Raw genomic sequence first — 24369 nt, 5'->3', positions numbered from 1 at the left:
ATTGTATTCAGAGAAAAGACCAAAGTAACTAGAATAATTTAGACCACAAAGCACAAAGTCATTAAAAATTATTCAAGAATATGAGACCTTATTATAGACAAAATGATAACGATTTGCAGCTTGACAGAAGGGAGAATGTTACTATAGAACTCAGGAATCTAGCTGTATATAAAGAAGATCCTCCCAGTTGTGAGAAGTAATAAACCTTCTCTGACTATCCTTAAATGTCAAGGATAGTGAATCACAATCTTTCTGCAGATTTGAGATTTTGTTTTACTGGTTTGAGTCTGTATTTTCCCATTTCACCCATAATTTAAAAATGTAGTATGAGATAGTTGCCTTTTTGTAGCTTCACTGCTTATAAATTAGTTTCATGTATATTTTCACATTCCTTATTTCACTTTGTCCACAATACCTCTAGAGCATGGGATATAGGGTTTATCATTCTTGTGTGTATGTGTTTAAGATGAAAAAACTTGATCACTAGAATTTTATTTAAGTGTTTTGCCCAAGATCAAATAAATGGTATTGAATTGGATGCTTTTTAAATTAAAATTTTTTGTCTAATTTGCTATTCAACTGTAATATGGGCCTAGAATAAGGATAGATTACTTATTTTTATTAGTGACTACATGCAGGATTTTGTGGCATCCTCTGGATAATGTTATCCTCCTACACAATAAATTTGGTGTCTTCTGGCTGCCTATCAGACAAATTCCAGGCTCCCCATCCCGGATTTAAAGGGCTACAGATTCTCTCCTGTCCTCCTTTCCCAGTTTTCCATTTGCCAGCCTCCTAGTATCCCTGAGGCATCCCTTCCCCATCTGTGTAACCATTCTGAGTACAGGGTTCATGATACAGAATGTGAGGAATGGGATAGTCTTAATTCATATGTGTTATGTTATTAAAAATTATGCTCCCCCAAAGGTTCAGTAGAAAAGAATTTGCCTGCCAATGCAGGAGACTCAGGTTCAATCCCTGGGTCAGGAAGATCCCTTGGAGAAGGAACTGGCAACCTACTCCATTCTTGCCTGGAAAATCCCATAGATAGAGGAGCTTGGCTGGCTGCAGTCCATGGGGTCACAAAAGAGTCAGACACAACTTAGCAACTAAACAACAACAACAAAATTAAAAATTATAAAGAATCCTCAACAAGAAAGAGAAAACTATCTTGCCCATGTGCATCTTTGGAAGGGGCATGGATTTAGAAAGATCAGGGATGTCATTTTAATATATAGGTAATTTTCCAAGCAGCTGATGCTGCTCTCCCAGAGGGTTATTTATCAGCTGGCAGCTAGAGAACCACACTTTCTTTTGTCTAAGCATAAATCTTGGCATGGGAAGCAGCAGGGTGAAAATCTGTGCCTGGAGGAGATTATGACTAGCTTCCTTTTATGCACAAATAGATAACAGAAGTGAGTGTTCCATGCTCTAATTGTAATATATCTTCTCCATTTAAAATGCCCACTCTAGTTTTATGTCTTTAAGTCCTACTTTATTGGACAGGAAAAATAACAATAGATTTAAAGTGAGACAAACCTGGAAATCATCTTGATTCTACCATCTACCAGATGGACAGTCTTGGGAAAGCTAGACAACCTTTTCAAAAAATGGGGAGGGAGGTGGGAAGGGGGTTCAGGATGGGGAACACATGTACACCCATGACTAATTAATGTTAATGTATGGCAAAAACCACTATAATATTGTAAAGTAATTAACCTCCAATTAAAATAAATAAATTAAAATTTTAAAAAAGTCTGTTTCTTTGCTCTCAAGTTAATATAGTCAATTACCTACCTAACAAATTGTTGTTAGGATTAAATAAAATAAGCTATTTAGAGATGACTATCTACATGGTGCTATCTCTATACACACTAGGTACTCAGTCAGAGGACAATTAGAAAAATAATGATAGTTCTATCCCAGTTTTCCCAAAATAACTTTTTTTTTTTTTTTCGTTTTTTGGCTGCTCTGGGTCTTCTTTGGGGACTGTGGGATTCTCTAGTTGTGGCTCATGACTTTAGTTGCCCCACAGATTTGGAATCTTAGTTCCCCAACCAGGTATTGGGGAACCACATCCCCAACCACATCTCCTGAATTGGAAGGCAGATTCTTAACCACTGAACCACCAGTTCAGTTCGGTTCAGTTCAGTCGTTCAGTCGTGTATGACTCTTTGCAACCCCATGGACTGCAGCACGCCAGGCCTCCCTGTCCATTACCAACTCCCGGAGTTTACTCAAACTCATGTCCATTGAGTCAGTGATGCCATCCAACCATCTCATCCTCTGTTGTCCCCTTCTCCTCCCACCTTCAATCTTTCCCAGCATCAAGGTCTTTTCAAATGAGTCAGCTTTGCACATCAGGTGGCCAAAGTATTGGAGTTTCAGCTTCAATATCAGTCCTTCCAATGAATATTCAGGACTGATTTCCTTTAGGATGGACTGGTTGGATCTCCTTACAGTCAAAGGGACTCTCAAGAGTCTTCCCCAACACCACAGTTCAAAAGCATCAATTCTTCAGTGCTCAGCTTTCTTTATAGTCCAACTCTCACATCCATACATGACTACTGGAAAAACCATAGCCTTGACTAGACAGACCTTTGTTGAACCACCAGGGAAGTCCCCAGATAGCTCCATTTTTGTAAACACTCGTTTATCTCCATTTCTATCTAAACCTTGGGCCCATGTTAGTGTATATAAGAGTACTTTTAGTATTAATAAATTAATTATTTAAGCATATGTTGAACAGCTTTAATATTGAACTTCCAGTTATGGGGATGTCAATATATAGGCAATAATTTGAGTAAACACAGAAATTACAACTTACAAAGTGTTAAGTGAGGAGGTATATATGGAAAGTGGGTAAGTGCAGTAGTACCCTGGTAATGAGGGAGACTCTAAGTTACAATAGGAGACATGATGGATGCAAGGTAATTTAAGTTGAGGGGGCTAAGATCCCACATACTTCACAGCCAGGAAAACAAACAAACAAAAAACACATAAAACAGAAGCAATATTGTAATAAATTCAATAAAGACTTTAAAAATGTTCCACATTAAAAAAAAGTCTTATTTTTTTAAATTAAAATGTTAATTAAAAAAAAAAGCCTATTTAACAGCTTTTGATGAAATGCATATGGTGTTAGTGGGGCTTCCCAGGTGGCACTAGTGGTAAAGAACACACCCACCTGCCAATGCAGGAGACGTAAGAGACACAGGTTCAGTCCCTGGGTTGGGAATATCCCCTGGAGGAGGACATGGCAACCCACTCCAGTATTCTTGCCTGGAGAATCCCATGGACAGAGGATCCTGGCAGGCTACAGTCCATAGGGTTGCAAAGAGTCAGATACAACTGAAGCAACTTGGCACACATGCACAGACATATGGTAATAGTGAGTATCTTTACTTGGTTCCCTCAGGTTAAGGTAAGGAAGACCTTAAAAACAAGGGTGGTTGTTAGTGGAAAATTATCCACAGGACTTAGAGACATACAAGTTATAGAGGGAGACAAGGAAACACCAGTGGAAGTGGGCTGGAAGGCAACCTAATAGTGAAACTGTCACGTGAAGTTGGGAAGATCTCTGTGTTAGGAAGATCTTGAGTTAGACTTTGAGAATGCTATACTACACACTGTACTACCCATGTGGAAAAGTCCACTAGGAACTTTAGCTACTCAAATCAATATAAGTTTAAGGCAACTTCTTAAATGATACCCTGAACCTGAACTGAAACCCTAAAATCTAACCTCAACTCTAATTCTAACCCTTCTACCAATTTATTCATAAATGATGAAAATAAATAACTGGCACAATTAGAAAGAGGCTGAATCTTCAGTCAATGGAGATTTATTTTATTCTGTAATTACTTCTGGGTAGACTTTTCATTAATGGATTCATTAGTTACAAATAGTTATGGTAAAGAAAGGATCTCTTTGGTGTTTCCCTCTCAGATATATAATGAAGATTATTCTTTGGATAATCATGAATTTTGAAGGATCTAAGCTTTCCCAATCTTTCATAAACCATAAATTAAAACTGAGCAAATCTTTCTGGTTTTGATTCAACTGAACCACTGAATAGAAAAATCCATGTTAGGTCAAGATTCTCCCTCTTCTCATGTTAACTGAACTGGATCAATTGATAGCAGATGAGTAGCTGACTTAGTAGAAATCCAATCAAATGCTTGCTAATCCAATGTATTATAAACCTTCTTCTATGAGGTTCTTTGGCTTATTTTTGATGAGTTCAAGGTAAAGTGATTGTAATTTTGGGCTGGTTACAGAAGTATTCAACAGCTTTTATGTGTTCTTTGCAATGTAGCTGAAGTGTAACTATTACGTTATCTAGTATCTACCTTCATCTTCCCTTTCTTTCTCTTTCTGGTAAATAGGGTTGGGGAAGTGTTCCAAGAGGAAACTTTTATTTTACTTTCTAAGTTGGGAAGCACATAGTGTGGTGACTCAATGTTCTCTTACTATTCCGAACCTAGTCTGTGCATTATTTCTAGAAAACCATATGCAAAGATTGTTTCTATTTATGAAATGGTTGATGATTTCTGCTGCCTCATATGCTGTATTTCTCTTTCTGATTGATGGCAGTGGAATAATTCCAGAGTGAATATGATATAAGGCTAAAAGATCAACATTATTTCCTTGGTGAATTGATTACTTTCCTCTGAATTTATAGTTCCTACCAGGACTGCAAATTAATATGGTGGATGCACTTAGTTATTCTGATTGTGCCTTCCATTTAAATGCAGGCAGCTTAGACATTAAATGTTCCATGTTTATAACTCATAATCAGATGGTAGGTCCTGAGAACAAGAGGAGGTACTTGTATCATGTCTGAATATAAAATGTTTTTGAAATAGTGGTAGATCACTAAGTTGGGTAGTATATTCTGTAACATGAAATGTATGTCTGGCAGTCATCTATTGTTCATTACATCAATATATATTCAGTTCAACATCTGACTCCTGGTTCACATCCAGGAGAAATGAACACATGTACCAACAGCTTGGGAAAGTTTATATACAGTATCCATACACATAAGAAATAAATTATACAGTAAGTCTCCTACATATGAACCTTTAAGTTGCAAACTTTCAAAGATGTAAATGTGTCCCTATAAGCTGACTGTTGTACTGTACTACTATACTTTTCAAGGTGCTATATTGTAAGAGAAAAATGTTCTCTTTATTTGTCTTTTTTAATGTACTATTTGTGTGAAAGATGTTATAAACCTCTTACAGTACAGAGAGTACTGTCTTAGTTGGGTACCTAGGCTAACTTTGTTGGACTTACAAACAAATTGGACTTATGAACGGGCTCTCAGAATGGAACTTGTTTGTATTTAGGGGACTTACTCTACGTGTGAAATTATTGTGTAGGCTTACTGTGATTTAAAAACTGTGCTTATGTATGTAAGTCCATATACAAAGAAAGCTTTTGCTTTTTTGATTGTATAGCCTTTCTATATTTGAATGTAAGTTACTGGGAGAGAGGAAATTAATTGTAAAGATTGTAATTTTTGGAGGGGGTGATTGTTGCTACTTTTGCAAGCTATTATATACCTTAACGTTTTCTTTACCCAAACATAGGATTTTAGAACTAAGAAGACATCTGAAATGACCTTCCCTAACATTCTCAGATTCCAGGTCAGTCAGTGGAGGCCCCAAGCCGCCCCAAATTACACAAATGGGTCAGGCCACTTCTCACTGACAAAGCTGGTACTCTGACCCAGTTTACTGCTTTTGCCACTTTATGCTCTGTATTTGCTTTAATCACAAATACTTGCCATGTGGAATCTCAATACCTACATTCTGTGGCTATTTTAACTATGGTTGTCTTCAGGATTTTCCTAGGATAAACTAAAATAATCAAGAATTTGCTAGGTTCTATATTTTTCACCCTAAATTGTGATCTCCACACTAAAGTAAAAGATGATACCAGTATGACTACATCATATTATTATTTTGAAAAAAAATACTAAGGAAAAATAATTGTGTTTGCCTTAGGTCTATGGATACAACTGTGAACCAATGTTGGGTCAGACATACCTTTTGCTTTTAACATTGATCACCAAGATTGTGAGATAGAAAAACCCCACAGTAAAACTATGGCACATTAAAAAAAAAAGAAAAAAGCCTCTGTTTTCTCAGTTGTGATGGCACAAAACCTCAAGTTAGGTTCCAGAAGGTGTCCTTTTAAATGACTGAAATCTGAATGCTATCCTGGGGCACACTGGATACATTTTGGGATTTGTTGAACACATAGTTTATTCTGGGTAATTTTTTTTTGTAGGATGTGAAAAAATGCCCTTTAACTCTTGAGATAATTGATGTCGATGGGGTAGATACAATAGCAGTAGAAATGCATGTGCATATATTTAGATAGAACTAGACTCACTGGCAACTTTATTAGCACAGCAGCTGCAGGCTGGAATTTTTCACTTTCACATAACTTGTTTGAGACTAAAAACATAGAAACTGCTAGATACTGTGTGCACATTTTTTCTTAAATTGCTCATCAGCTGCTCTTTAAATGATTTGTGTATTCTTTTGCCAGAGCCAGAATACTAGATGTATATGGAGGTGGTGCCTTGAACACTATGACACATTGAGTAAGCGTTTTCCACTCACTCCACTGTTTTCCAAAATTATAACCAGTGGTTATAAATCTGCCATGTGTTTATCATCTGCTGTATTACCTGGTATTTACCTTTCAAGGCATTATATATTTCTCAAAATTGTACAAGGAATTGTAGGAGAAGCTAGTTTAACACAATAAATTACCTTAATCCAAAGTTACCATATATACTGCTTTTAAATAATCTCTTGTCTGTTTGCTTTTGTTCTATTTGCAATAATTGACTCCCAAAGCTACAGAATACCTTCTTACTCAATGGGAAAATCCCAATTCAGAGGATATTCCTTTTTTTTCCCCAAAATGTATCTCCAAAGAACATGGTCTTTTCTGAAAATATGAGAAACTTATATTCATTCCTTTGTCTTTCTCTGATTTTTAACTTTTTTGTCCTTTTATTTTCTGTGCTCCACATAGAGAAGACACAGTTTGAAAAAGTAGGATATTATCCGGCTGCTCCTCATCAGTCATTGTAGAGCTAAATATTGGCAGAGGCCATTCTGCCACCCTCAGCAATGTCAGTTCCGCAGCATGATAGGTCTTTAGCTCCTGAAATGTTTGCTGCTTCTAGTGCTGGTTTTTAGTGGATTCAGGCAAGTAAAACAGGAAGGGAGAAGGGCTTTCCTTGCATTTGAGGACTCTGAGTACGTGCCTGGATTCAAAGCCAGGAGACTTTTGGGAGCTTGACTATCAGGAAGTCAGTGCCCAGTGGTTGGTAACAGCTGCCGCACTTGGGTTTTCCTTGCCAGCACTGAGAGAGTGATCTGGATTCCCTGCCTTCTCACTCTGCTGGCTAGAAACAAGCAGAAGCTGTGTACAGGGGGAAGCGGTGGCGGAGAGATCTCCACTTGACTTCCTTCTTCATTTCTCAAGTTCAAAGTTAATCATATTAGAGCTTTCAAAGATGGTACATTACATCTCATGTTAATCTGTTAATTAGTCTTCAGGAAAATGAGCTGTAGTATAATAATACTCTGCCCCCTAGAAGAGAAAATATATACAAAACAGAAACTTTAATAATAAATATGAATACAGGATTTAGAAGTATAAAGAGAACTTCACATATACTGTTTTGTTATATTTAGTACTTAACATACTTTGCAGTAGACATTATGATGAAATGGAGGCTAAAATAACCTAAGGGGTTCCTCCCTCTCCACATTCCACAGCCAATTAAGAAGTGGATTTAGAACTTAACTCTATATAGATTTTGAATCTATGTAGACCACAAATTTCAGGCTTGATTCCAAGGCTTGTATTTACTCCTGTGTGAACAATAAGCCATGCATAACATGAAGTCATAATGCATTGCTATTTTTATTGAATTAAATATCGATTACTACTTTTATTGAATTAAGTATCTTAGTTTTTCATATGACGTTCAAAGATAGTATTTAATGAAAGCATGTTTTAACAGGTTTCACTTATTTCTTTTCAGTTTGCATTTTATTTCATTTGAATTTCTGTGTTTGGTATGTTGAAATGTTAACATCTTGTACAGCACAAGCTGTGCCAGGTTTTATAGGTTATCTCAACTTTGGTTATCATTAATCTTACTGTTGCTATGCAAAAATCTATAATAAGATTCCATCTTTTCTATCTTGAGCTTTTATAATTGCTCAAGAAAAATGCATTATCGATATCATTTGGATAAAGTGAATTCAAATGAAATTACCTTGATGAAAATTAGTACTTTTGGAGCTTGCTTTTTATAACCTTATGAATACCCAATTCAGCATATTTTTTAGTGTATATAGTGTTTATAAATTTAAATATGCTACCCGTGTTTAAGATAAACATGCATCAATTATATATAAAATTATTTTTCTTTTATTTTTTACCTAAAAATGAGACATCCTGGTTATAGAGAAGAACAAAGAAACATATATTCTGATTTCCTTTATTTTCTTTTAGTGAACATCTCTATCATCATTCTGTAGTTTCAGACTGCAAGAGTAAGCAGAGCAAGCAGAACTCAAAGGATTTTTATCAATGACAACATCATTTTTATTTCCTATTATCCCTTTAATTAAAAAAAATATCACAGAAAGTCTTCTTCTATCCCTGGATAGATAATTTTGGCAGATACGTGACATTTATGATCGCTTAGGTAACTGAGTCTCTTAAAGTCACTTTGTATTTCTAATATGGCGTCTATTCAGAAATTAGAAGGGACAGTGCCAGGTAGTAATGAGAACTTACAAGCTGTGTTTTAGTTAAATCTTCTCCCCTTCCTTGGCTGGGGTTCTTTTGCAGGCTGGTGGTTGGCAATCAGAGATAGAGAAAGATTGCTCTCTAGAAAAATATTTTTTAAAAAGCTTTCAATATAAAATGAGCACATATCAAAAATGCGTATAACTCATAAATGAGGAAATCAGCAGGATAATGAAGCTGGTTTCAGAGCATTTGAGGAATCAATATAGTCACTCAGGAGAATAAAGCTGAGCTAAGTGTCCTAAATTTGTCCTAGAACTGTACTTTTTGGTCTCTGTTTTCTCCTAGACAGAAATCTATAAGTCACTGTCAAATTCTAGAGTTTGGGCCTTAATAAGCAGAGATAGTAAGTGAAATAATGAATCACACTGAGTAAACCTGTAAGGCATGCTTCAATGGGACATTGAATGGGCATTCAGTCTGTCTTTTGCCCCTCTTTCTCAAATTTTCTCAAATTTCCCACTAGCATCCCTGTTCCAGGCTTTTAATTTTCCCCTCTTTTCCCTCTGTTGCTCTGTTTGCTTTCTGACTCTGAAGGTTGAGGAAAGAAGATGCAGAAGAGTGCAGGAAGGGTTTTCTTGATTGCCTCTGTGGGCTTGGCTTCTGTTTCACATTGGCTCTCAGATGAGGGAGTTTCTGTGTTTCAGAGTCTCCTCCTCCCAGATTTTCTCTGGTGGAGCTCAAGGGACTTTCCAAGATGGTTTTCTCTCAGGGCTGTCCTCCTTAGCAATTGTGGTTGACTCTATATGTTGAGTGCTCACAGCTGGTCGACAGGAAACAGGCACACTTTGCCCATATAACTTCTGGGCAGAGCAGTCTCCACACGGAAGCAGCTCTCATTCTCTGTCTCATCAAAGCAGCTCTCTGACCCACCGTCTCTCCTGCTTACTAAACCTCCTGTGTAAATGGAAGGTAGACCCGTGTTTACTGGCTCATCTTCTCTGTAGGGAGTGGTCCCTTTGAACCCTCTTTCTTCTTGGTTCCTATAGAATTCCTCTTGCCATACAAATTCTTCCCCCCTAATTCTTACTTGACTTGTTTCTATTCTTAATTTGGATATAAGTAAAGCACAGTACAAGCTGGAATCAAGATTGCTGGGAGAAATATCAATAACCTCAGATATGCAGATGACACCACCCTTATGGCAGAAAGTGAAGAACTAAAAAGCCTCTTGATGAAAGTGAAAGAGGAGAGTGAAAAAGTTGGCTTAAAGATCAACATTCAGAAAACTAAGATCATGGCATACGGTCCCATCACTTCACGGGAAATAGATGGGGAAACAGTGTCAGACTTTATTTTTTTGGGCTCCAAAATCACTGCAGATGGTGATTGCAGCCATGAAATTAAAAAAGACACTTACTCCGTGGAAGAGAAGTTATGACCAACCTAGACAGCATATTAAAAAGCAAAGACGTTACTTTGCCAACAAAGGTCCATCTAGTCAAGGCTATGTTTTTTCCAGTAGTCATGTATGGATGTGAGAGTTGGACTGTGAAGAAAGCTGAGTGCCAAGGAATTGATGCTTTTGAACTGTGGTGTTGGAGAGGACTCTTGAGAGTCCCTTGGACTGCAAGGAGATCCAATCAGTCCATCCTAAAGGAGATCAGTCCTGGGTGTTCATTGGAAGGACTGATGTTGAAGCTGAAACTCCAATACTTTGGCCACCTCATGCAAAGAGTTGACTTATTGGAAAAGACCCTGATGCTGGGAAGGATTGGGAGCAGGAGGAGAAGGGGATGACAGAGGATGAGATGGCTGGATGGCATCACCAACTCGATGGACGTGGGTTTGGGTAAACTCCGGGAGTTGGTGATGGACAGGGAGGCCTGGCGTGCTGCGATTCATGGGGTCGCAGAGAGTCGGACACGACTGAGCGACTGAACTGAACTGAACTGAACTGAAAGCATAGCTTTAAGCTTACATTTTACTTAACAATTTCCTTCAAAAATGTTTTTGTCTTCTATCTTGCCTGCGTAACTAATATCTTTCCTAGTGTCTCAGGTGAAACTTCTGCTTTAACAGACCATGATTGATACTGGTTTGTGGAGACTAGGAGTCCATAGGAGACCTAGTCTTGTAGTTATACTGTGCTAAGCTGTATCTTTCCTAGAGTGATTTTGGGCTTCCCAGCTGGCAGAGTAGTAAAGAACACACGTGACAACCAGGAGACACACATTCAATCCCTGGATTGGGAAGATCCCCTGAAGAAGGAAATGGCAACCCAATCAAGTATTCTTGCCTGGGCTATCCCAAGGACAGAGGAGTCTGGTGGGCTATAGTCCATGGGGTCGGAAAGAGTCAGACACGACTTAGTGACTGAATCACCACTACCACCACCAGAATTATTTTATCTGTTTTTTTTTGGTTAATTGTCTGTAGGACACAAAAAATTAGGGTACCTGTCCTGGGGCCTATGTTTGGAGGAATATGGGGGATGGATATGAAGAATGCAGTAGTAAGGAGAGGGCCCAGAGAGGCAGGGGATCATGAAATATCTTACTCCATCTCCTGGTCTAAAAAGATACATGAAATTATAGCATCTAGGCCAACATCATCTCCTCTTCTGCATACAGACTTGTTTTGTATTTTCTAATTCCAGGAGCTCTCCTTATTTTGACTTGCTATGGCAAAACACAGTATTCAGAGGGGAGAATTTAGTGTGCTGTATTGTAATAGTCTGTAGATTTATCTTCCCCCTAGATAATTATTTCCTTGAAGGAAGAAACTCTATTATTCTCATTATTGTATCCCCAACCCTAGATGGTACAGTGTACAATCAATACATATTTACTGAATGAACGATTGAGATAAAGGACACATGTGGAGTAAGATTTCCCCTAGGACCCTGTTTGCTAGAAATGGTTTTGTCTCTGTTTTTTCCTTTTAAAACTGTTGGGATTGGAGAGATGGTGGGAAAGTAGAAAATCACAGTTTCCATTGTTTGTAACAGATATTCTATCAACATGATTCCTTGTTCATCTGTGCCCTGTGACTATGTGTGTAGGAGGAAGCTCTAAAATTACATGTAAATTTTTTGAATAAAATTACATTTCTTGTATATATATATATATATCCTGATCTTTTATAAACTATGTTAGGTTGATAAGTTATTTAAGACTATAATGTCATCTTTCATTACTTGCCATATTCACAGTTAGAATTCATTTATTCAATTGAATAAAATGACATCAGCTTTCCCTATTCTGGGTTTGGAAGGTTTGATCTCCTATTTGGGAGGATTATTCTGATTTCTAATCTTTCTTTAGCATGCCAGTAAATCTTTTGAATGCTACCCGCTTTATTCCTTCGTTTCCTCTACTTGATGGAAAAGAAAACAGCAATCCATATTTAAAAGGCAGACATTGTTATCCTTTATGGCAATTCCCCTCTGTTCCAGAGATTAGAGTTTACTGTAGTACAGCAGCCCGATATAGTTGTCCTGGAAATGGATTTTCATGTAGAGTATTAACTTATAGTATTATGTGTAGCAAAAGGGAGGATCAAAATATTATAGAGAGAAGATACATTATTATTTGTAATAGTCTTGACATCATAAATGGTCCTTAAAGAGCATACATCTGTTTCACTCAATGCTTTCTTTCTGAATTTACCATGAAATGTGTTTTACTGATAAGACACAGAATTCTGATCCATTATTTCTCTAAAAGCCTGCTAAAGATATTTGAAGTGCAAGATACTGCTAATGGTCTGTGGTACTTCATTAGAAGAAAGAACTTCTTTTCTGAAATTGAAGGGAATGAAATATGTAGTCCACAGGTATATGTTCTTAGTGTCCTTCCCATCTATTTGGATTATTAGATACTGAACTTAAAGAAAGATACTTTAAATGAGTTATATTTAGACAACATGGCTACTTGTTTTCTGCTGGGAAAAGATCAAATTTAAAACTTCCTTAATAAAATGTTGTGGAAAAATTATAATGTGTAAGTGACCAAATCGTGTACATGTTAAGTTGCTCCGTCGTGTTTGGCTCTTTGGAATCCATGGACTATAGCCCACCAAGCTCCTCTGTCCATGGGATTCTCCAGGCAAGAATACTGGAGTGAGTTGTCATGCCCTCATTGCAACCCTCAAAATATGGCACTTCTGTTTTTCTCCTGTACTAGAGAGACATTTGAGTGGAACTGAATTTGTTATTGAGTACCTGTCTCTCCCTGACTTGAACGCTTATTTTTCCAAAGAGGGGTTGGATCTCATTTTAATTCTAGACTGAGATTGATTGCTTGGTTTCAGATGGGGGTTACCTTTCCCAGATTTGGAGAAGGAAATGGCAACCCCTCCAGTATTCTTGCCTGGAGAATCCCATGGACGGAGAAGCCTGGCAGGCCATGGTCCGTGGGGTCACAGACAGTCGGACACGACTGAAGTGACTAAGCATGCGTGCACCTTTCCCAGAAGGAATTTGAAGGTACTCATCAGTAAAGTGAGGGATGAAGGATACAGCTCTGATCTGTGCACATCAAAGCCCCAGGAGAATGTCAACAGGCTAGAACGGGGTATGTGGCCCTAATCTTGCCTCTTGCTTCCTTTTCCTGCCTGCTAGTGAACCTGAAGTGAACAAGATGTCCTTCAGCCCAGCTGATGATGGTTATCCTTCAAGGACAGTTTCCTGTAGTAGCTGTGTGAAGCAATCCCAGGGACCACAGTGAGAAGTGTAGGAACTCCTGCCTCCTAACTCCAGTTGAGTGGAGCCCTCCTTGGACTCCATACATACATTCTGGAGAAATTTAGCATTTCAGCTAGTTTGAAGTCCTGTCCATGAATATCATATGAGCAGTTCAGACATAGGACTCAATGGACCATGAAATATATTTTAAAACTGCATGTACAGAGTTGAGGTTGCTTGACTTGTGACTATTCATTTTGAGGGCTGTTTATTGTAGCTGTCTCTCTCCCCCAAGTGATATCCACAACCAGCACCTTAGTGACTTCTGCTGACACACTTCCTCTCACAAAGGGCACTAGAGAAACTAACATATTACATTCAGAGATTTTCTAAGGTTTTTATGTATATCAGCAATAGAAATCGGCAATAGAAATTTTAAGATGGATGGTTTTAAATTTTGACTGTTCATTGGAGTAAGAAAAAATGTGATATTTACCATAGAGATATTTAAGAAGAAACAAAGGAAGCATTCTGAGCCTAGATTTCACTGTACTTTGGTTGATTTTATATATTTAAAACATATTCATAAAATATATTTCTAATCTATTTTATCTCTATTTATGTTGGTGATCGTGTTTTTTTTTTTTTTTTTTGCTGTAAAGTAAGTTTCCAAGAGAGAATCCTTCAACTCATAGATTTATCACTATAGGAGAAAAAAGTTTAAAATGTTTTGAATTATGACAATCACTCATGAAGGATTTACTTATAATTATGGGCTCACGAAAGAAAGATAAAGGGACCAGCAAAATAAATGGAACTCATCATATCAAAAAGGGAATACAGGTCAATCATAATTAAATTCTAGAAAAATTACATGTACATATAAATACAATAAAGGATAGTAGAGATGATTGATATAAAGAGATTCTCATTAAAGATGAAGGATAAAGTCATTGTGGATCACATGTAAGCTTCCATTAAAAAATGGCTTAGTTTTCAATCTTAGTTCCAAACTCAGTTTGGAACTCAGTTCTTGATTAGTTCCAATCTCAGTTTGGGTTCTCCCATCATTTTCTTTGCATTGATAACTTAAGAAGGCTTTCTAATCTCTCCTTGCTATTATGTGGAACTCTGCATTTCGATGGGTATATCTTTCCCTTTCTTCTTTTTCTTTCGCTTCTCTTCTTATCTCAGCTATTTGTAAGGCCTCCTCAGATTAATATTTTGCATTATATTACTTGTTGCATTTCTTTTTCTTGGGGATGGTTTTAGTCACTACCGCCTGTACAATGTTACTGCAACCATGAAGAGACACTTGCTTCTTAGAATAAAAGCTATGACAAACCTAGACAGCATAATAAAATCAGAGATATCACTGCTGACCAAGGTCCAGCTAGTCAAAGGTATGGTTTTCCAGTAGTCATTTATGGATGTGAGAGTTGGATCATACAGAAGGCTGAGTACTGAAGAACTGATGTTTTCTAACTGTGGTGCTGGAGAAGACCCTTGAGAGTCCCTTGGACTGCTAAGAGATCAAACTAGTCAATCCTAAAGAAAATCAACCCTGAATATTCATTGAAAAGACTGATGATGAAGCTGAAGCTTCAATACTTTGGCCACCTGATGTGAAGAGCCAACTCATTGGAAAAGACCTTGATCTTGGGAAAGATTCAGGGCAGGAGGAAAAGGGGGTGACAGAGAATGAGATGGTTGGAGGGTATCATTGACTCAGTGAACATGAGTTTGAGCAAACTCCAGGAGACAGTGAAAGACAGGGAAGCCTGGCGTGTTGCAGTTCATTGGATGGCAAATAGTTGGACACAACTGAGTGACTGAACAACAACAGTCATTTTCTATTCATCCAATTCCCTGTAGCCATTGAGAAACTCAGAAGAAGAAAATTCTACTGTATTATGGTTGGAGCTCAGTCCAGTACTCTTGCCTGGAAAATCCCATGGACAGAAGAGCCCGGTAGGCTGCAGTCCATGGGGTCGCTAAGAGTTGGACACAGCTGAGAAACTTCACTTTCACTTTTCACTTTCATGTATTGGCGAAGGAAATGGCAACCTACTCCAGTATTCTTGCCTGGAAAATCCCAGGGACGGGAGGGCCTAATGGACTGCCGTCTATGGGGTCGCACAGAGTTGGACACGACTGAAGCGACTTAGCAGCAGAAGCAGCATGATTGGAGAGATATCTGGTAAATAATGACAGTTTGGGTACAGCAGACCCAGATTTCTCAAAGATGTTGCAAATACTTGACCAGATAATGTATTTTCTTATTTCATTTAGTTACAAAGAGTCATTGCTAAGTTCAGGTGCTTCTTATACAATTCCAATGTGGCAAAAAGAAGCAGCTTCTCTCCATTCTGTGCCCTGATCTATCTCTTAATCTCAAATTTCAGTTCAGTTCAGTTCAGTCGCTCAGTCGTGTCTGACTCTCTGCGACCCCATGAATTGCAGCACGCCAGGCCTCTCTGTCCATCACCAACTCCCGGAGTCTACCCAAACCCATGTTCATCGAGTCGGTGATGCCATCCAACCATCTCATCCTCTGTCGTCCCCTTCTCCTCCCGCCCCCAATCATACCCAGCATTAGGGTCTTTTCCAATGAGTCAACCCTTTGCATGAGGTGGCCAAAGTATTGGAGCTATTTCAATATATAGATATATTCTACTATTAATAAAAATATATAATTCATGGTCACATTTGCTCCTATGAAATTTCTTCTCCATTTTTAACTTCCGAAATAATATTTTCTATTTTCCATCTTTCTTTATCCAATGCTATGTTTTTGTAATCTTAAAATCTAAAGAATAAAATATGTATATGCATTCTGACTCTATCTGATTGACATCTGAATTATAGATAACCTAGAACTATATAATAGAGTCAGACTTCTTCTGACCTTACAGTATTGGGAGCTGGACATAGCTGATCCTAGTAATAATTATTTCCTTAGTTGTTACTGCAGATTTTTGTAGAACTATCTTAATGGAACCTTTTAATAAGTACAATAAGAATTAATATTTTTTAATTCACACATTCCAAATTGTTAACTTAGGGCGTTATGAGAAATAATGTTACATCTGCCATCTCATTTGATACTTGAATCATAGATCTAATATTTTTGGAAGAAAACTTTGTGTGTGTGTATCATATGCTTTCTCACAACTCAAGTTACTTTGGAATTTGATGAGTTAAAAGATACTACCTGGTTTTTTTTTCTTATTAAGAATTTCCATTAAAATATTTCTACCAAAAATACAGTAAAAAGTAAGCAAATAGCTACCACTAGAATCAGCTATGTCTAGCCTGATCTGCTATGTCTAGATCTCAAAAGTATAAGGTAAAAAATTAAATATACTTGTGTGTGTTTATGGGCTTCCCTGGTGGCTCAGGTGGTAAAGAATCCGCCTGTAATGCAGGAGACACAAGAGCTATGGGTTCGATCCCTGGGTTGGGAAGATTCCCTGGAGGAGGACATGGCAACCCACTCCAGTATTATTGCTTGGAGAATCCCATAGACAGAGGAGCCTGCTGGACTTCAGTCCATGGACTCACAGGAGTCAGACATGACTGAAATGACTCAGCATAGCATAGCAAATATGTATATACACACATATGTACATATGTACACATACATATACATATGATATGACTGCTGAAGACATTGCTATACAATTTTGATATATTAAGCTTCTGGCTTTATTTACACATTTCAAGCAGAATATAATTTAGATGCAATTCTACATTTATTGTATTTCATTCCTAAACAAACTGTTGTAAAGGGCACTACTGAATGGAGTTTAAAATGGGATAATATGTACTCTGAGATCCTACAGAAAAGAAAATCCCTTTGTAGAATTCTAGACAGTAGCCAATTTGAGACAACATAGTTAAATGTTTTCATATTTAAGATAGAAAAAGATTCAGAAGATTTAAAAATCTCACAAAGGTTTTTATATAACTTGTAGTTATATGTTTTAATGGTAATTTCATAAATTATTTTCAAATAATTTGCTCTAAAGTAACTTCATATATTCAGAAAGAACCCCATAAAAGATGTTTTTTATCTTGTACTACACTCAGAATAACTCCTTTTCCCTTTTTCATTTAAATTCTCAGCTTTATATTGTCATAATGCTTGACTTGGTGTTACCTCTTGAAGTGCTTCGTGATCACATAATTGGGACTAAGTAGGAACTAAATGCACCTAAGCTTAGTAGTTGCTACTCACCAACTACATAATTATTGTCAGGGTGGCTAAAAATGCAGAATGTCTGTCAAATATAAAAGAGGTCCACACGGGGAGCAGTGGTGGGGAACATGGAAAGCACAATTGGAGGTAATGATTACTCTGACTGTCTTGCTACAGCAAACATAGTATTTGGAAATTCATGAACATTCCTTTTAAATGTGCAGAAGTCTTTGCAAAACAAACCATACATTAACTAAAGCACTCATGACTGCACTGCCTACACACTAAGCTACCCATAATTTGGGGTAAAAGTTCTTTCTATGCAACATCAAAAGAAACAATCATAAATCTTTTATTTCAGAATTGGCTTTGTTGACAAATAAGCTGGAGAATAAAGAACACAGATAGTTTCGCTTCTCTGACATCCAGTATTCAATGCTATCCCACATAACTTTCCAAAAAAATTACTCTTATTAAGTGCAGTATGTATCCAATAATAATTTTCTAAATGTGGCCTTCTGCTAAATCGTGCAGAGTACATGTAATCTCTCACTAAAAAATTCATCATCCCAGACTGATTCTCTTGAAAAAATCCATTTGGGTTAGTGAGTCCCTCTTTGGGCAGAAACGTCAGCCTTTTTGGTGAAAAGGGAGGTATCCATTTTTAAAAAGGACTCAAATCCATTCCAGTTCATATGCTCCTCTGCTCTTCTAGTGTCTCCATGAGTCACGGCTCACTTCGGTGCTGGCCACCCCACTGCTTCCAGGCCCACAGGAAGCAGTACTACCCCAGGACTGTAGTAACTGAGGGGTGAAGATGGACAAACCAGTTTCTCTTATTCCTCTGACTCCTGGTAAGTGGTCAACAAATATTTTATGAATGAGTGAATGAAAAAAGAAAGAAAGAAGGAAAAAGAATACCTTTTCTTTTTCAAAATACACCCATACAGTGGGTGTTTCCCTGAAGAAGCAGTGTGAATTTGGGTCCTTTTCATTTTTGAGTCATTTCTTAGTTGGAAGCCCTCTCTTCCTGAGAAACATGAGTCCATTGCAAAGCCCTCTATGCTATTGTGGTCACAAAAGCCCTTCATAGTCTTGGAAAATACTGCTTTTGTTCTGTTGAGGATAACATTTAGCAGAAAGGGCTGTGGTTAATGGTGGTGCTGAGATGATTTGTCTCCTTACTCAATTCACCATTGTTTTCTCAAGGTAACAGTTTTGCAACAATAAGTATCAATGTAATCTTCATTTTTAGCTGATTGCAATTATGCTAATGGTGTAAGAAACTGAGAGTGGGGAAGAAGTCACTGGAAAATCAATTCGATTGAAAGTCTCTATTCTAGATCAAGATACTATTGCCCCTGGAAAAATGTCAGTGTTCTCTTTTCAAGAGGAGGGAATGAAGTTACAAAAAGTCACTTGCATCAACAAGGACCTACTGTGTAGCACAGGGGACTCTACTGGATATTCTGTAATAACTTATATGGAAAAAGAACAGGTAAGTATTTAACTAAATCACTTTGCTGTACACCTGAAACTAACAAAACATTGTATAAATGATATTCTAATATAAAATTAAAAAAAATAACCTAAAAAAAAGTAACTTGCAAGATTTTCAAGTTGATGACTTGATAAGGATTAGAACCCAGTGATGTCTAATTCTAACCAGTGTTATTTCCATAATATAGCACTTCTCCAAACCTTAAGAGAGTGAAGGAAGTAGGAGCCATTTGGAGGATAAGGGTAATTACTACATAGGCTTCTGTGGGAAGCACGGGGAATTTTGCATAGCAATTTTCATGGAATTGACATCTGAGGGACATGGAAGTGTGGCATGGCTTTAGCCAGAGAAGATTTTGCAAACATAGTAGTTGTGACTATTATTATGGGGCCATGTGATTTTCCCCTGAAATCATTTGCAGAAGTCTTTTGAGTGTTGTGGTTTTCTGGTGTCAATTTTAAAATAAAATCTAAAGGTTGCCTACAAAGTGAAGTAAGTCAGAAAGAGAAAGACCGGTATCATATAATATCGCTTATATGTGGAATCTAAAAAAAAAAAGTGAAACAGATGAACTTATTTGCAAAGCAGATATAGAGTTGTTAGGGGAAGCACACTGATTGAAACCGCCCACACTAGCCAGGCACCATAGTAACCATTGGCATGAGTTGTTTTATGACAGGAGATCCTGTTAAGGAATACGGAACTAATAAGCCACCACCAACCGGAAGAGTTCGTTCGGGAAAGGTCAAAAGGAGACACCAGGTGTCCGTCCACTTCCCAGAATCCCTCTTGCTAGCATCCATCTTGGCTGAACGATGTGTGCGCCACCAGGAAAGACTGAATTAGAATGACTGGCCAAAGACAACCCGGAAACTAATCCCATCACCATAAAACCCCAGACTGTGAGCCACGCAACAGAGCTGTTCTCCTGGGTTCCCTTACCCTACTGCTCTCCACCCGGGTGCTCTTTCCCAATAAAATCTCTTGCTTTGTCAGCACGTGTGTCTCCTCGGACAATTGATTTCTGAGTGTTAGACAAGAGCCCAGTTTAGGGCCCTGGAAGGGGTCCGCCTTCCTGCAACAGAGTCACAGATATAGAAAACAAACTTGCAGTTACCAAGTGGGGACAGGGTGGTGGTGGGATGAATTGGAAGATAGGGATTGACATATATGTACTGAATAACTAATGAAAACCTACTATATAGTACAGAGAACTCAGTGCTCTGTGGTGATCTAGATGGGAAGGGATTCTAAGTCTGTCATATAGAATGAAGTAAGTCAGAAAGAGAAAAGCAAATATTGTATATTAACGCATATAGGTGGCATCTAGAAAACTGGCACAGATGAACCTATTTCCAAGCAGGAACAGAGATGCAGAAGTAGAAAGCAAACATGTGGACACAAAGTGGGGAAAGAGACAGTGGGATGAATTGGGAGATTGGGATTGACATATAGACACTACCATGTGTAAAATAGCTAGCTAGCTAGTGGGAAGCTGCTGTAAAGCACAGGAACCTCAGCTTAGTGCTTTGTGATGACCTAGAGGGGCTGGATGGGGGGATGAGACAGAGGTTCAGAGGGCAGGGATTATGTATTCATATGGCTGATTCACTTCATTGTACAGCAGAAATTAACACAAAATTGTAAAGCAACTATACTCCAATAAAATTTAATTAAAAGTAATATAAAACCAATTTCATGGAATTATGCAGATAAAATATATTTGAGAGAAGAAATATGAAAACAACAAGGAACCATTGAAATATTGGTTAGTTATTTTTTCACTAGTTTGAAAGGCTACCAGTCAGAGTCTACTCAAGTTTAGCCTCTTTTCAGAAGATATATCAGTTTTTGGAAATCATTTGAGGTCATGTTTCCCAAAGACTGTTCTAGGAGGTTATTTCCATGGGATGCAAATACATGTTAAGGGTTTTGTGGTTGAACATGTTTGGGAAACACAGTTAAACACAGCTCACAGAGAGCCTTCTGTTGGTTAATGTACACTTGCCAAGGCTAGGAAGCCCTGTTTACCGGAATCCTTTGAACTTGGACCCTTTATACTTAAAGAATCACTAAAGAGATAAGCAGCTTCCAAAACCAACAGAACTTTGCGTCCCATATTCAAAACATTCAAATCTGAACTAACAAAGAGATTATTGTTTCCTAGAAACACCCTGTTACCTTTCTGCTGATAACAAAACTTACTGATTAATATTTTACTGTGTAAATACTGTGGCCTCTTTCATCTATATGTTAGCAGAACCCTTTCTAAATAACCTTTTGTAATTTGCTGACTTATGATTACAAAGTCCAACCTCACCTCTGCTGCTGAGAGCTGAGTGTCTCCTCCCGGCTGACTCTGAGGCAGGGATTTGATGGGGTTCATATGCACAAGAAGGCTTCACTGATGGCTCAGTGGTTAAGAATCCACCTGCAATACAAGAGAAGTAGGAGACACGAGTTTGATGCCTGGGTCAGGAAGATCCCCTGAAGGATGAACTGGCAACCCACTCCAGTATTCTTGCCTGGAAAGTCCCATGGACATAGGAGCCTGGTGGGCTACAGTCCGTGGGGTTGCAAAAAGTCAGACACGACTGAGTGCGCATGTAACGTCAATGTCAATATGCACAAGAAATCCTGGTTCTGCTGCAATGAGAAACTGAAGTGTGGAGTCTCCAACTTTCGGGTGAAAAATGATCCCCTTAGTCCTCTGTAATATGTCTTATAAGTGGCAACATCTTTTTAAAAAAATCTGACGGTGCAGTAAGTTTTTCTACACTAAAAAAGAACCACGAACCTACCGGAGAAACGCCATTTGATTGCAATGACACACCTTTTTAAATGAGAAAAATCAATGCCAGAATATTCTCTGCCCAAAGAAGACAGAAGCTGGCATCTCTGCGGGGGAGTAGTTATCTCTTTGGAGGAACTGTAAGATAAGAACTTTCCTCAGTTTGCTTGCTCTTTTCCAAAAGAAAATTGATATCCTCATGACTTAAAAGAGAAAGTAAGCCTGGAGCTTAAAGGATGAAATCATTATCTTTGATAGGTTGCAAATATCCAAACTGAGATATGCTCAAATAAGAATTTCTGAGCTGGAAAAGAAAATACTTGTCTCTGGAGAATTCTGGGAAGAATTTTTTTATATGACTCCCCAAAAGTTCTACCACTGTATAATACCATGCAATAAAAAAGAGCTCAATTGTGTACTGCACAGACTCACTAAGGAATGTGAAGTAAATACTGTCATGGCTTCCAGTGCCTGTCTTTGTAGGTCAGTAATACTTACAGGTCTCCATAGACCTGCAAGGGAAGCCTCTATTTATTTATTTGAAAGTTAGTCACTTAGTTGTGTCTGACTTTCTGTGACCCCATGGACTGTAGCGCACTAGGCTCCTCTGTCCATGGAATTCTCCAGGCAAGAATACTGGAGTGGGCTGCCATTTCCTCATCCAGGGGATCTTCCCAACCCAGGGATTGAACCCAGGTCTCTCAAATCACAGGCAGACTCTTTACTGACTGAGCCACCAGGGAAGCCATTTATTTATTTATTATTAATTAATTAATTTAAATTTATTTTCCTGAGGTACAGATGGTTTACAATGCTATGTTGGGAAGCTCTCCATTTTGAATACTATTATTCATTTAGCAAAACTGATTATCTTGTTTAATGAATTTTTTGCATTCTACTAGTCTCTTTTTTGTTTTCTTGTTGTGGAAAATGATGATGAAATACCATGCAAACTCCAGAATCCTTTGATAACTCACATTCAAAGACTCTCTATTTTAGGAAATAGAACAGTGATATGATGAGCTGGAGGTTAGTGAAGGGGATGCAGTTGGCTCATTTGAGAATATTTAGCTTAGAATTTCCTACAGCAAAATTTTTAATAATAATTAGGAATTTCTTACAGCAAAATTTTCAGGAAATAACATTTTTATTTATGGGACAGTGTTACCCCCCACATCTCTTCTTCAACCTAAGCAGCATCCTCACAGATGAAAGATCAGTCTGGATGTTGGCAATACTTCCCTGGTGGCACAGAAGATAAAAATCTGCCTGCCAATGCAGGGGACATGGGTTCGATCCCTGCTCTGGGAATATCCCACATGCCATGGAGCAACTAACCCTGTGAGCCACAACTACTGAGCCTGTGTTATAGAGCATGCGAGCAGCAATTGCTGAGCCCACACATCACAACTACCGAAGACCATGCACCCTACAAACTGCTCCACAATAAGAGAAGCCTGCTCAAAGCAATGAAAACCCAGTGCAGCCATGAATAAATAAATAAAGATTAGAAAGCTATTTATAAAAATAATGTACACATGTAAAATATACATTGTTAAATTAGAACACATGCCAGGCTACCTCTTCCATGCCAGGCTACCTCTTCCCTCCGTTTGCTGGACTAAGAATTCATGTTCATTTCATGATCTCAGTATTAATGCATCCTCCATCAGGAGCTTTGTTTACACTGAGCTCTGAGAAAGATGTGCCAACTAAGTTGATTTCCTGATTCTGATGCTGGAACATCTGATGACATAGACAAAAGTTCTCTGAAATATTGTCATCCTGACAGCGGTAGGAAAGGGTATTCTATTGATATGTTATCTCCGAGGGCAAGACTTAGGTCTCAAATTTCAGGACTCACTGTCTGATTCTGTGAGAAGACATTCTGGGAGAATTTGTTACCCTCTCTGGCATCTCCACTCCTCAAGTCAGTGGTTTCTTTTCGTGGCACCACCATGGTTCGAGTCATACCATGGAATCCCTCATTCCCTCTTCCTCATCTGTTCTCCCATTTAGTTCATGCATTAGGTCCTTTATCATACAGTTTTTGAGAAGTTGTTATGTTTTCTAGTACTGTTTCAGTCTAAGAGAAAAACTTAGAAATTAGGAAAAAAATATTAGAGAAAATGGAACAAAGACTTTGATCACAATGAATCAGAACAACTGTAAATGTTTCAGGCTCATCCCCATGCCCAAAGCACATTTAGCTTTGGTTCTGACCACTGGTACTTGATTATTGGCTTCCTACATAGGACGTTAACCCTTCTTATATTGAAATAGTCCTTTTGTATGATTAGTTTCTTCAGAGGTGCTACTAATTATCAATATTTTCTGTATTTCAAAGAAAATTAACACCTAAAATCTTTTTCTTAAAGCTGAAGAGATAGGAC

The 24369-nt window shown here is 38.0% G+C and overlaps 1 long non-coding RNA gene across 1 annotated transcript; it reads right to left on the bottom strand.

Annotated features, from left to right (window-relative positions):
* Positions 1-2739: 2739 nt before the first annotated feature.
* Positions 2740-21616, bottom strand: LOC145538087 (uncharacterized). The gene is made up of 2 exons (XR_014076633.1): positions 21506-21616; positions 2740-7623 (listed from the first exon to the last, which is right to left on the bottom strand). It is a non-coding gene; the product is annotated as an uncharacterized LOC145538087 (long non-coding RNA).
* Between the last annotated feature and the right edge of the window lie 2753 nt (positions 21617-24369).

This window comes from Giraffa tippelskirchi, chromosome 2 (assembly GCF_054371585.1).
Source record: "Giraffa tippelskirchi isolate mGirTip1 chromosome 2, T2T-mGirTip1v1.2.pri, whole genome shotgun sequence".
NCBI lineage: Eukaryota > Metazoa > Chordata > Mammalia > Artiodactyla > Giraffidae > Giraffa > Giraffa tippelskirchi.
This window is presented reverse-complemented; position numbering and strand designations above follow the sequence as displayed.